Genomic DNA, 11,276 nt, shown 5'->3' with positions numbered 1-11,276 from the left:
AGTTCACAGGCCAAATTCACGAGCTCGACATGAAATTCGTGAGCGCGCGTCGTGTTTTCCAATCTGCGCAGTCTTTACTATATTTGTCATATCTCTCAATTTACAACTCTGATTCGAGTGATTCAAAAACCCATGGAAAGCTAACACATAGAGGAACAAATAACTCTTCTATGACACTTCCTAATTCCATCATTAAATAGGGTCAAAATCAAGGTGAATTTACTGGTTACTTTTCCAGCAAAACCTGTTTCAGCATGAACTCAATATCTACTTCATTTATTCATTTCATCTCATGCTTTTTCACCATTTTCAGTCATCTTACTCAACATTAAGCAACATATCTTCTCATTATCAACACATCACACAAATTCTCATGCAAGGAAATGAATTTGAAACACCCCGAATTTTTATTTTCGAAACCTTTGAATTTTTATTAAATCCAAAATCAGAAATTTTGATCGTGTGGGCTGCAAGTAGAATAAATATCCCAATTCGAGCCCAAGTTTGCGAGTTGGGCCTAAGCCCAAATATATCATCGGAAGTTTCGATTTGAAAATAGTTAAAATTTTCAAGAAATAATATGAAACTCCAGCAACTTAATCTATTATGAATATGTATAAATTAATTATCCTAAAATCAAATATCATAATTGTTCACATTTTATTTATATTGAGTAAATGGAGAAAATATTATAGAACCAAACTAAATAATTAAAATAAATCGAACCGGGCCTTAAAACCAAATTGATCTTTCGAAAACCACACAAATAGCTTGAAAACCAAGTGAAAAACCTGCAAACCGAGCAAAAATCTAGCCGAATCATTAAATTAGACCAAATCGATTCAAATCGAACCGGAATGGTCTAGAAGCCCTAAGATTTTTTTTCCTTTCCTTCTTTTTCTCTTTTCCCTTCTTCTTCCTTGCGCCAACGCCATGCGCGCGACCTCCCCTCCCTCCTATCCTCTTCTGTTTCCGACCACCTTAGCCGACCGAACCTCCATCGCACCACCATCGAACGGCAACGCCTCCCTCCCTGTCCTCGTTTTTGAAAATGCAGCAACTAGGCGAGCTGCGATTTCCCTCTGGCGAGCGGCGCAGCAACACCTCCACTGACTCAAGCGATCTCGTCATCATTGGACAGCTCCAGCCACCTCCTCCATCGACGACGAGCATTGAACAACGATGAACTGCAGACATGGCTTTGGATTTGGCGGCGGCGACGAAAGTGGCGTTAGGCCACTGTCGAGCTCGATTTGACCGACTGGAGTGTCGATCGCGTGAAACGGAGGCCAAAAACGGACTCTGGATGGAGAATTGAGCCAAATGGTGTGGAGAGCGTTCGGGTCTGAGCTGCCGCGACTTTCCGACCACCGTGCACGGCGGTTGGCGGCGGCGGTCCGGTGACCGGCCGGCGACACTCCAGCAAGGCCCTGAGAGACAGAATGTTCCTCTCTTCACGCTGATCACGGAATCGTCGCCCGATTCTCAATTGGTACGTTCTAAGACTAAATTCTCAATTTTTGTATATAAAGAATTAATTGATTAATGAATTTAATTGAGTTATTAAATAGATTGAATTGAATAATAAGAAATTAGGTTATTGGAATAGCTTAAATATATATAGACATTTATAGTCTTTTGTAAATAAATTAGATTGGTTAGTGTGCGTAATCGTGATAGCGAACATGATTAGTTAACTGGTTTAGGATTTTAGAAGAATGTAATTGCAAATTAGTTTAGAACATTGTCAAATAAATTACATGAACCATAATTATAATTAGGAGGTTTGATATTGAGATAAAAATTCCTAACTAATATTTTCGCAAGTTAATTTAGGAATTTTAATAAATATTGTTAGGAGAAGTTATAATTTAAAGTAAATAATTATACGGCAATTAACACTATTAGTGAATCACGCTTGGAGGTTAATTAGTTGAAATTATTAAGTGTATATATATGTAAGTGTGATGGATGATATATGTAGCTTGAAGTTGATGGGCTGTCTGAATTGATTGATCTAATGATTGAAAAATAAGATTATGGCAGACGGGTTGAGTTGTTTTGAAAGGAGGATGGGAATATAGCTGATTGATTACCCGACGGATGGGCTGTGTGTATTGATTGATTAATATATAATAATACTGTGTTATCTAAACAGGTGGATAATCCAATTTTTAGGGGATGTGCTGCCGAAATTTCGATAGAACTTAGACTAGTTTTAAGTAATGACATAATTAATAAGTCTATTTAGATTAATTCTATAACTTAATAAATATTAAATAGAGTGCTCTAACTATTTAATTACTTTCATTATTATTCATTGAATTATTCAATTATTTATTTATTTCCATTATTATAATTTATTTCATTGTTTGTTTATTCTTAATATTATTTATTTATTTATTTAATTGCACTTGAGAATGGTTGTCTAGTTGTGCATTGCATTACGTTGTCCAACTGATCAATATGTCTGCACTTAATTGAAATGTTTGATTAATTGTGTTGTGTTTATGCTATGCTTTGTTTGTGTGGAGTTGGGATGAAGTGGGTCACCATGGGTTTGTGAGACTGTTTCTGTTATACGGATCCTGATTCTGATTTCTATTATATTCTGATTCTGTTACATGGATCCTGATTCTGTTTCTGTTAGCCGGGTAAATGGGAGATCGGCGCCCCCGTGTGCACCTACCATTACCGTTACCGTTAACCACGGGTTGGCTTCTCGTCGTTGCGCACCGGATAGTCTAGATTTGATCGCAGCCCGCAGGATGGCCTCCTGTTGTCAGCGCTTGATGATCTAGATTGGATGGAGACCACCGGGTTGCCTCCTGTTGGTATGAAAAAGAAAAGAGAGGATAGAAAAATAATGAGAGGGCTGGTCAAGTGAGGATTAGACCGGTCGGCCAGTATGGGGGATCGGCTCCCTAGTGCACACGTGAGTGGATGAGCCATGTGGGAGGACGGCTCATCGGGGTTTCGGTGACGCCACTGACCAATTTCCATGTGATGTGAATATATGAAGATGTTAATGATTGTGAGTGCTGGTGATTTGCCATTTGTGTGACTGGCTGCGTGAACATATAACTAGTCGGATGACTAGATTGACATGTTTACACATTTGTGTGACTGCGTGTGTTGTGCAATAATTATTACTCCTTAAAAAACTCACATGTTTTGTTTGATGTTTCAGGAAGTAAGTTTTTCTTTAATCCGATTTAGGTTATGTTCCTTCGGCGCAGGGCAATAGAGAAATTTTTCCTTGTTCCATAATTATTTTACTATGTAATTATGTGTATACCAAACTATGTATACCAAAGAGTTAGTGACTCCGCAGTTGTAGGATTTTCATATACTTAGTCGTATATTAACATAGACAAAATAATTCTGTAAGCCCATATTAGAATGTGATGTATTGTAAATTGGGCCCGAACTATGGAATGTTGTAGAAGATGAACTTGGGCCGAGAAATAATAAAATATATTGAGGTTTATTTTTCATAATCATATAGGCTGAATGTGGAAATTTATACCGAGATAATAGATTCAAGTGTTTCAGGCTTACTACGGGCCTCGGGGGCCTTAAGCTTACCTGGGCCCTAGTGCCAGTCCGGCCCATGGAATCGGGTCGTGACAAGATTAAACTAAAAGAGATAGCACACCTTCACTCCAAAAAGCTTAAGCTCTTCTTTTTAGCTTCCTTTTTCTTCTACCTTTGAGCTCACCTCTCCTATACATAAGAACTCTTATGAATACTCTAAAAATATCACCAAATGATTCAAGTATGAAATTCAAGAAGGTTTACTTACTTGGATAGAATAGAAGTTGAATTAATGCTTAACTCCCATTAAAATCTTCACTACCATTAAAAGTGATGGAGAAAGGAAGGTGGAAGAGGAAAGTAGAGGAAGAAGATGAAGATAAGGATGAAGAAATGAAAATGAAATGGAACTCACGGGTACATCTCCAAAATATCATTGATTTTTATGTGAAAATTACCAAATGGTACCTCAAGTGTCAAAATGGTACAACTCAAGACCTCAACTTTATATTTTAGTGCAAGCAAGTCCTAATCCTTATACTTTGATCTTTTTATTTCCTTCAAGTAAGTCCACTTCTTTTCCTGATTTCAATTACCTCCCATTCTACCCCACTCTGGACTCTAATACCTCAGACCGGGTTTTGGATCAGCCCGACTCGACTCTAAGCAACGACCCGATTCAATAGAAAAATGGGACGTTACACTCTAGCACGCCCTGCCCGTGCTGGATTCAAGGAAAATCAAGTGGAGACTCAGACTCTAGCACGCCCAAGCCGTGCTATATGGCATGCCCATGGCAAAAGAGGACACCAACCCAAAGGCGTGTTTGCTTAAGCACGGCCCATGCTGCATCTCATCCTGGAAACTCAGAGCCTAGTACTTCCTAGCCGTGCTATATGGCACGCCCGTGTCACAAATCCTTATCTAGGCATGCCCTTGAGCACGACCCGTGCTGAACCTTCCTTAGAACTTAGGCTCCGGCACGCCCTGACCATGCTGCACAGCACACCCGTGCTTCGAATCAATTATTGTCTTGAGTCGAGAACGCTAACCAGTCCCTATCACTTACATGGGCCCACCTGAGATATTTTCCTGGCATGCAAATCAAGTTCTAATCCTATTTAGGCGCATGGAAGAGTCCTAATTGAGAAGAAATTCAAAGCCTAAACAATTTCCTACTTCCAAAAGGATTTCTTACTTAATAAGGACTCTATTTCCTAAACGGAGTCGGATTTTCTCCAAGGAAAATCTATATATAGAGAGGAGCCATTCATTATAGAGATATCTCGGGTTCTACCATCTTTTTATTCTATTGTTTTTCTCTCTCTCTATGATTTCAAGTGCTCAAGATTTGTGTCAAGATTCAATGAAGCCGTCCACGTTATTTGTTGACTAGTTTTTATCTCTAAACTCTTAATCTTGTTTTTATCTTTCATTATTCAGATTGATTATGGAATTATTATCAAGTTTAATTGAGTTTTATTTAATTATTATGTCGAACTAAATTTTCATACTAGGGATTTGATGTAGCTTAATTTCTATTCCAATTTATAATATTAGATTTGCTTTTCCTTGCTCATGATATAATTTATTATTGAACTTAATGCTTCCAGACAAAGTTTCTCCCCTGAATTGATTTATTTCATTAATCACTATCGGGAGAAGGGTTTTTGATATGAAAAAGGTAGTAAATTACATGAGAATAATAACTTGATGTGGAAGCTATATGGTTTGACTCATGTGGGTTTTTTATAAGTTAATAACCTTAGGTTATGAATTCACAAAACAAACCATAAATTTAATTCATGTTTGATTATGTCATTGGAAGATAGGTAATTAGACTGGGTTAAAATAGCTAACAATACATCGGGAGAGCTTGTTAGTGATTTTAGGGTTGTTTCCCCCCTACTTGAACAATTAAAATTGATTATCAAATTAATAAAATAAATTGGATAGAGTTAAGTGAAGTCAAAATCCCTAGTAGTAGTTAATCCCTGATTTCTTTTTGTCAAATATTGTTACTTGATTTCTCCTTGTTTTCTTTTATTTGTTTAATTTAATTTCTTAAAATAATTCCCCTTATTGCCGTTTAAGTAATAGTAGGTTAACATAATTTTAGTACTTGGTATACAATTCCTGTGGATACGACACTCTACTCATTCCATATTACTTGTTGCGATTTCGTACACTTGCGAAAATCACTGTCAAGTTTTTGTCAAATATTGTTGCTTGATTTCTCCTTGTTTTCTTTTATTTGTTTAATTTAATTTTTTAAAATAATTCCCCTTATTGCCATTTAAATAATAGTAGGTTAACATAATTTTGGTACTTGGTATATAATCCCTGTGGATACGACACTCTACTCATTTCATATTACTTGTTGCGATTTCGTACACTTGCAAAAATCACTGTCAAGTTTTTAGCGCCGTTGCTGGGGATTGGCATTACCAATATCAATACTAATTACCCTATTATTAATTTATACATTTGTTTTTGTTTATTGTTTATTTTTATTTAATTTTTCTAAGAAGATTTCTCAGGTGTTATGCAAAAAAGATCAGGTAGGACTGAGCCCTTGATCGTTGATCCAGAAATCGAAAAAACTTGTCGTAAGAACAACGCTGCTAGAAGAGCACGTGAGAACAAACCAGAGCAGTAAGCAAACATGGCCGAAGAAGCTAATCCTCAGGACAGACCTCAACCTAATGTCCGCACCTTGCTAGATTACACAATACCTTCTCTCACTGGAACAACCTCGAGTATCACTAGACTAAGGGTGGAAGCTAACAATTTTGAAATTAAACCTGCAACTATCCAAATGCTTTCCACCTCAATTCAATATGGAGGTTTACCTAGTGAAGATTCTAATGCCCATATCACAAATTTCTTAGAGATTTATGACACTTTCAAATAAAATGGAGTTTCTGAGGATGCCATAAAATTAAGACTATTTCCTTTCACTCTTAAGGACAAAGCGTGATCCTGGTTACAATCATGCACTATTGGAACTTTTACAACATGGTGAGGAATTAGCCCAAAAATTTTTAGCAAAATTCTTTCCATCTTCAAAGACCACAAAACTGCGCAATGAGATAATGACCTTTGTCCACCATGATCAAGAGAGTTTATATGAAGCTTAGGAAAGATTCAAAGATTTATTGAGAAAGTGCCCTCATCACAGCTTGCCCAAATGTTTACAGGCACAAACTTTTTATAATGCATTATCTCCTAACATTAAAATTACTCTAGATGCAGCTGCAGGTGGATCTTTTGAAAGAAAAGAAATTGACGAGGCATATGACTTGATAGAGGAGATGGCAAGCAATATCCATTATCAAAGCAACTCCAAAAGGAAGAAAACTGCAGGAGTTTATGAGATTGATGCCATCACCGCACTCAATGCCAAAGTAGATAATATGGTAAGGAAGTTGGACTTATTGACTACTAACCCTGTTAACTCTATTATGCAAGTTTGTGACAGGTGTAATGGACAACATGGAATTGGAGAGTGCATGCTAGATATTTCAAATCCACAAACTCTGGAACAGGTCAACCATATGATGAATCAAGGAAGGAAGAATTACCTGTATTCTAACTCTTATGATAATAAGTTATGGAATCATCCTAATCTCTCTTATGGGAATCCAAACAATGCCCTGAATGCACCACCAGGTTTTTTCTCTCAAGAACAAAAGACTCATAATGATCTTCTCACTATTCTTTCCAAATCTCACATGGACTTCATGAATGAAACTCGGGAAAACCACAAAATCCAACAACCTACGATAAGGAACTTGGAAATTCAATTCGGACAATTTGCAAACATGATGGCTTCCTGACCTCAAGGTACATTACCTAGTAATGCTGAAAAAAATCCTAAGGAGCAGGTACAAGTTATTACTTTGAGGAGTGGCAAACAGTTGGAGGATCCACCCAGGAAAGAGGAAGAGAATAAAGAGCAGAAAAAGATCCCTACCATTGACCTTGAAGAAAAAGAAGAACTAAGACCTTATGTTCCACCTATTCCCTTCCCACAAAGGTTAAAGAAAACACAAGATGACAAGAGTTTTCTCAAATTTCTTGATGTCTTCAAAAAGCTTCAAATCAACATCCCTTTTGCTGAAGCCCTTGCTCAAATGCCCAGCTATGCGAAGTTCTTAAAGGAAATCCTGAGTAAGAAAAGAAAGATCGATGATCAAGGAACGATGTTAATATTGAGGAGTGTAATCCGACTCCATTCCCTGGTTTTCGTACTTTTTTTGGTGCAGGTACTTCTGGAGCTGGTCCTTCTTTTCAGGGAGCATCAAACTTGTATAATGATGACATTCTTGCACGTATGATGTCCTGAATGGACATGTTTGATACTCTCCTTAATGGAATGGAGTCCATGATTTCTGACCGTTTTCAGTCCATAGAGATTATGCATGGGAGCCTCGACTCTCGTATAGACACCATGCAAGGCCAATATCAAGGAATTGCTAGTCAACTCCAAACAGTGATTCAGTTGCTGCAGCCACACCCACCTCTGTAACGCCCTATTTTTTTTCTGTGTTGAAATAGTAGTTTATCTGTCTGTGAATAGTACTATCGGTCCGGGAGTCGGTATTATTTTGGTCTAGAAAAATTATTATATATAGGTAATAGGTTCTATCACATTTTTGGAGCATGCATGCATGGTTTTTATGGGTAGAAAGTAAGTAATGAATATTTTTGGAGAATTTTAGAGAATTAGTGCGTAGTGACTTAAGGTGTGATATTAATGAAGGAAATTAGAGGCAATAGTTGTGTGGATGAAATTTGAAATGGTGTTAGATTAATTAAGGAACTTCAAAGAATTATTTTTATGGAGTAAATTTGAGAATTTTGTTGTGTTACATAATATTTTGAAGGAATTTAATTTGGAGAATATTTGTAGCCATTAGATTAGATTTACATTCAATCCTAGCCATCCAATTTTTATGGAGTAAATCATTATCTCCTCCATTAATTGGGCAACACTATCCTTCTTCTTCTTTTCCTACGTCTTCTTCTTCTTCTTCTTCTTCTTCTTCTTCAATTTTTCCTTAGTAAACACATCAAAATCACCCATACAACTTGAGTTAATTAAGACATATTAGAGATTGAAGCTAGAGAAGTAATATTTGGTGACTAATTTCAAGGAATTTGGTGATTTTTCCTACTTGGTAAGTGATTTTAGGATAAGGTATTTATGTTGGGGTTTAGAGTTTTCTTTAGCATATACATGCTAAATCATGCTCCACTTCTTCTTTTGTTTGTGTTTTCTTTGTTTGATTTTGAGTGTCTTACATGTAGAGGGTGGAGAGCCTTCCACCAAGGATAAGGGCAAGACCAAAGCTTGAGCTTGTTAAAGCTTGGTTTGAAGGTTAGTGCAATTATACTTTCACTTGTTTAAGTTGTTTTTACATGGTTAGGCTTTTGAATGAATTTTGGGAATTTTGTATGTATTGGTTAACTTGCTGAATTCATGTTAGATATGTTCTGCCGTGAGATTAGAACTCATTTTCGACCCCTTTATACTCCCCATCTGTTTCTGACTTCTTCATGAAAGTTGCAGCTCTATTTCTTAGCTTTCCAAAACATATTTTTATGTCTAATTCCAGTACTTGTAGCTCAACTTATGATTTAAATACCAAAACTGGTTCTGTTATGGTGTCTTACCAGTATATCCGAAATCATTGTCCATTTTGACCACATAAATGGCCAAATAACGTCTTATGTTCTTCATAAAAGTTTTAGCTTTACTTCTTGTCTTTCCAACCCATCTTCTTGTGTCCAATTTGGCGATACATAGCTCAACTTATGGCTAAAACACCCAAACTGACTCTGTTGTGACAGGCTCCAGGTATTACTCAATTGAGTGCCCATTTTGACCACTATAATGACATTAGTAGGTTCTGAGTTATTCATAAAAGTTGTTTCCCTGTGTCTTGAGAATTCTCTCGTTCTGGATTGGTTTCATTTGAGTGTTTGGTGAAGTAGGAATTCAAGAAACATTGGACTTGGTTCTGCTGAATCAGGTCTGATCTGTTGGTCTATGTTCTGAGCTTTTGTTTGCTATCTTACTCTTTGATCTGGGCTGTGGTCCCTTCTGAACATTTGTAGCATTTTGGCTTAGCTTTCTAATGAATCTAATTTCATTCAATTTGGAGACCCATAACTCAAATTATGTGTTAAAAACCCAGCAAAGGTCAAGTTTATAACAATGCTGAAAAGTTCTTGATTTATGTACTTTTATATTATATTAAGTATATATACATTTATAGTGTTTTGAGTAAAATATTTGAACTGATGAGTACTAAATGAAGAGGTTTTGATTAAGAATTATTGCTTTTGTGAAAGAATGCTTTTGATTTAGGCTCTACTATGCATGATTGAGACGTAGTATGATGAGATGGATTTTCTTATTGTGAAGCTATGATCATATGCTAGGGTTATCAACCCTTATAAATAGGCGGACGCGCTTATTTGTGTGATGGGGTGGTGCTTTCATAGGCCACGGTGGTGCTTTCATAGGCCACGATTGTGTGATGGGGGTGGTGCTTTCATAGGCCACGGTGGTGCTTTCATAGGCCACGAGTATGTGATGGGGGTGGCGCTAACATAGGCCACGATCAAATCTGCTTATGTTCATTCTGTATGAGTATGAGCCTTAACGAAAAATGAAATTTTATTGTTGCTATAAAAGAATGAAGACATATTTGTATTTATAATCTTCTCATTGCTTTCAAAGTATTTGAATTAAATGAATGCGATTTCGGTATTTATATAGTTGAGTAATTTAAGTTTTGCCTTGGCTATTGTTAATTAAATTGTTGGTTATTTAGCACCACTGAGTCTTCCACTCAGCGCGTTGATTTTTATCACGCGCAGGTTAGGAGCGGAGGGTGTTCTTCAAGACCAGAGGACGAGCATCAGAGTAGATATCACATCTTGGGTAGGATATTTTGTAAATGGTGATTTTTGGCATGTATATAAATATTGTGTTGTGAACGTTGGATATAATAAGTTTGTCATGTATTAAGAGTTATGATTATTTAAAGAAATAACACCTTATTATATTTTTGGTGTATGATGATTAGAGATTCCTTGAAAAGAATGTGTTTCGAATATTATGCGTATATTGAGGGATATTTAGAAGTGCTTGTAGTATGTTGTTGAATTGGAGGTTTGGGGGTTTAAAAAAAAATTGGAAGTGTGTATATTTTCTTTGTGTGGCAAGTAAATTTTTAGGGGAAACTCTTGTGAAATTTTCGTAGGAATTTTCTTAAACATTATTTTTGTAAAAAAAATAAAAATTAATAATACAAAAAAAAAACTGGTAATTACTTGCCTCCTTATGAAAATTTAACCACTTCTAATTTGTGATCTAGCTTTTATAGTGACATAAGATGGTGCTCCGGCACCGATTGTGGCATCCACCGTCTGGTTCTCTGAGATTGGTCTGTGGGTGTTACAATTTTTGGTATCAGAGCATAGGTTTAGACAATTCTAGGAGATATGATTTGGTATGAGAGTTTATCCACTTTGGAGTAATGATATAAGTGATTTAAGTTAAATACATGCCATATTAGTCTGTTGTGGGAATTTCTCTCTGATGCGACTCCGCTGGTCTTTGTAGGTGTTTAGTGATGTCTCAGAACTTGCCGGATGAGGAGGTGGATAGTTATGCCCCTCCAGAGGGTGCTATGGTAGAGGGTGATATGCCAGCTGGTGGTGTC

The 11,276-nt window shown here is 36.6% G+C and overlaps 1 long non-coding RNA gene and 1 other non-coding gene across 2 annotated transcripts; one reads left to right on the top strand and one right to left on the bottom strand.

The window, feature by feature from the left end:
• Positions 1-6,614: 6,614 nt before the first annotated feature.
• Positions 6,615-6,721, bottom strand: LOC119369710 (small nucleolar RNA R71). The gene has a single exon (XR_005177283.2). It is a non-coding gene; the product is annotated as a small nucleolar RNA R71 (small nucleolar RNA).
• Positions 6,722-8,147: 1,426 nt separating this feature from the next.
• LOC149492812 (uncharacterized) lies at positions 8,148-10,627 on the top strand. The gene is made up of 3 exons (XR_016318691.1): positions 8,148-8,720; positions 8,851-8,920; positions 10,429-10,627. It is a non-coding gene; the product is annotated as an uncharacterized LOC149492812 (long non-coding RNA).
• The last annotated feature ends 649 nt before the right edge of the window (positions 10,628-11,276 follow it).

Source organism: Jatropha curcas, chromosome 11 (assembly GCF_041381405.1).
Source record: "Jatropha curcas cultivar XTBG-Jc1 chromosome 11, XTBG_Jcur_1.0, whole genome shotgun sequence".
Classification (NCBI taxonomy): Eukaryota; Viridiplantae; Streptophyta; class Magnoliopsida; order Malpighiales; family Euphorbiaceae; genus Jatropha; species Jatropha curcas.
The sequence above is the reverse complement of the archived record's forward strand: the minus strand, read 5'-3'. Positions and strand labels throughout refer to the sequence as shown.